This window comes from Lepus europaeus, chromosome 9 (genome assembly GCF_033115175.1).
Source record: "Lepus europaeus isolate LE1 chromosome 9, mLepTim1.pri, whole genome shotgun sequence".
In the NCBI taxonomy this organism is placed as follows: domain Eukaryota; kingdom Metazoa; phylum Chordata; class Mammalia; order Lagomorpha; family Leporidae; genus Lepus; species Lepus europaeus.
In genome coordinates this window covers 90515889-90519273 of record NC_084835.1, presented here as the reverse complement: position 1 = coordinate 90519273, position 3385 = coordinate 90515889, and the positions used below count along the sequence as shown (strand labels likewise).

Genomic DNA, 3385 nt, shown 5'->3' with positions numbered 1-3385 from the left:
CAGCTTACCCTCTGCCTTGCCCCTGCCATTGTGAGCAGTTAGGTGGTTGGACCAGTGGATGGGAGCTTGCTTTCTTCTCTCTCTCTCTCTCTCTCTCTCTCTCTCTCTCTGCCTTTCAAAAATAAACAAATGAAAACCCAAAACATCTGTAGCTCTTATTTCTCCAGGCCCAGACCAATGCAATGGGATAAATCAGAATTTATGTAATTTGTACAGAAGCTTCTGGGTCATGTCCAGGTTTTTGGTGACTGCATCTGCAACTTCCTGTGCTAGAGGAATGGGCCTCATTTTCTTCTTGCCCTTTTCCCCCCCAGAGTAACAAACAACTCAAGTAGGGACATGAACAGGGCAGACCATCTCAACACCATAGAGCCCCTTTTCATAAATACCTGGCCCCATGGACGTCAGATGACCAACTGGCTCTCAAATCTGAGCTGATCTTTTCCTTTGCTTCTTGCTGAACTCATGCTCTTGCCAAAATGTGTCTGCCGCAGTCTGCAGGGTTGCAGATGCTCATCAGTTCCACCGATGGTTGCTACTTTGCTCAGAATGTAACAGTTCTTTCAGCCAACATGGTCAATTTGGACTTTAATTTCAGCTTTTCGGGTCTCTAAAATTTGGTTTTGTTCTTCAGGAGTTTTGCTACCTCTATCAAATCTCCTCAGAAGGAATGGAGTCCTTTCTGGGAATTTCTTTTTCTTTTTTTTTTTTTTTTACTAATCAGACCACAGGACTTTATTAAGATGGAATCACTACTAATTACATGGAAGGTACTTCCTAATCCAAAATCCATGAGGTTGACATGCATTTACAGTTATACAAATGAGAAACAAATGGCATGTTCAAAACTATATGATAGATATCCTGATGCCCAAGCGATGAAGGCCGGAGTAACTGAATCTGCACATTCATTTCAAGCTGTTAAAGAGTTTGTGGGCCACACAGTGGTCCCTTGCATGCAAAAAGTCAAAGAGCTCTTCCGTGCAGTCCTCTTCTGTGTATGATCTGGAGGACACACGCTCATCACAGAGTTCCAGTCGCTCCCGGGCCTGACACATTTCTCCAGCTGCTCACACTGCTCTCGCACGGTGGTTAGGGGATCCACTAATTCCTCCTCTTCCTCTTCTTCCTCCTTGGGATCTCCGGCCCCAGTCAGCATCTTTTGCTCATCCTCCAGTCCCATGTCCGTCTACGGTTCTGGATTCAACAGTAGCAGCCATACGGTACCCCTCTGGGAATTTCTTGTTGTGTCCTTGGGTAGCACGATCAGATGCTACTTCATGAATTTTGACCTTGACCAGGCCTCTGGTAGGTCCAAGTTCTATAACACCATCTTTCCTCAGGGTCAGGTGTCTGTCTTCCTGGCCACTCATGCCTATGGGTGGGTACATTTATATCCCTCCTCTTCTGTGATAATGTCTTAATCCCGAGGTCCACTGACCAGTTATGAGCCCCCAGTTCTTTTTCATGGCTCTGTCCAGGGGTCTGAGGGTCAGCCCCAGTTTCTCAAGAGCTCCAGTGGGACAATGGTGATTATCTGGTTCTTCCTGAAAATTTAAAAAAGTACAAGTTCATTTCATCTATCCTAAAAGCCACATATTCTAAGTCTTGTGCCAAAAAGATTCTAAAGTGTGTCTATTTGTCTGTTTATTCATGATCAGGGACTTATTTTATTTAGAGATTTGGGGCTAGGAACTGTAACAGTGTCACAAACCAAACTATCTTTTAAATGGAATGAAATATTTAGGGATTGTGCCTATTCCCAAATGACAAATCCTCCCAAATGAGATAGGCTTCCAAGTTTATCCCAAATCCAGAGTGCTAACATGAGCTGGACCTGTGCCCCTGTTTATGGAGGCGTGTTTTTGTGAGAAAGTTTTTTGACCGACCTACATACATGCATATGACAACTTTCCTGCAAATGTGCATTTGTAAGTGCCCCTTTAACTGGTATTTTTTTGCTTTCTTTCATTCAACATCAGTGTAGGGGCATCTCCAATTGTATGGTATGGCTTTGCAAGTATCCTCTTGTGGTCAAACACAGCCCCTTTGGGAGTTCCTTGGCTCTGAAGCATAAGGCATTTGAAATGGTATTTGCAGTATGGAAGCAACCAACAGATCAGCACTTGTGAGGTGCAGACAACATGACTTCAAGCTGCAAAGGCAGTCCTTGACAGACAGATTTAGCACCATTAGCAGTGGCTTGTTGAAACACAAAAATGACTTCAAAACTCTTCCCTCTGAACCAGAACGCTACATTCATCCCTTCGTTAAAACATCCGTTATTTGCTGACTTGTTTTCTGTCGTCTCCCCCACCCCCAGCCTCTCACTCTTTTGTGTCTGAGCTAATGTTCCCAGCGTCTACACTGCGTAGGCCCTGATTATTTGTGAGACAGAGTGAGTTAATGCAGATTTGCAAGCTGTTCCCATTTGTTAAATGTCAGAAAAACACATGCAAGTCACTGGCTTTAGCACTTAGCTGCCAGCTGGCTCTTCTGGAGGCAGGGGACAAATGACAGTCTATCACACAGCATGCTTTCAAAGAAAGAGGGGACCTATTCCAGAACCGCAGCATCAGAGCGGCTTTTAACAACATAAGCAAAATAAGAAGCCAACATCAGTTTTTTTCCCCTCCCTTATTTTTCTCCCTGTTGTTGAATGAATGGCAGCACAACATTTGGGAGCTTTTTACAGCCTTGGGAATATTGATTCCACTGCCCACCATCTGAGAGAGTGATGGGATAATGGGAGCTTGCCAGAAGTGCTGAACACTCCCTAGTGAGTGACGATGGAGACACCCTTTGGTTCTTGGGGGAGAGGATGTACTCCTCCCCACCCTTGTTCGTCAGGTGGTTTTAGCTCCCACTTTCCTACTGCCAACCTCTCTGTGAGTATGTGGATTTCGGGTGAATTTCTGCCCCCTTCTTCAGTTAGAGTCACACTGCAGTCCTTATCTGGTCCTAGATTCTACCATTTTAGAGTCATACTCTCAAAAGAAGATAAAAAGGGTAAGGAGGAAGCACTATATGAATTTTATCTTCATTCACATATTCATACATCAATTATTTCCTCAATATGTAGCATATGCAAAGAATTGAGGGAGATGAAAAGAAATAAGAGATAGGGATCTGATAGTGTTGATGATATTCTTGCACACACACACACACACTCACAGACACGTAATTACACCAGACAATACAATGGGCACAAATAGTGACAGAGGAGGAAAATCATAATTCTCTGGAATTAGAGAAAGTTTTCATGAGATGAGTGGAGAGTGGGGGGACTGGGCTTGGAAGGGCATAGAAAGTTTTAATGGTTTGAAATGAATAAATAGGGCATCTGAGCTGGGGATGATGCTCAAAGTGAGGAGTGGGCATGAAT

General features: G+C 43.9%; 1 pseudogene; it reads right to left on the bottom strand.

Annotated features, from left to right (window-relative positions):
* Nucleotides 1-732: 732 nt before the first annotated feature.
* Nucleotides 733-1223, bottom strand: LOC133766598 (cytochrome b-c1 complex subunit 6, mitochondrial-like; annotated as a pseudogene).
* Nucleotides 1224-3385: the final 2162 nt, after the last annotated feature.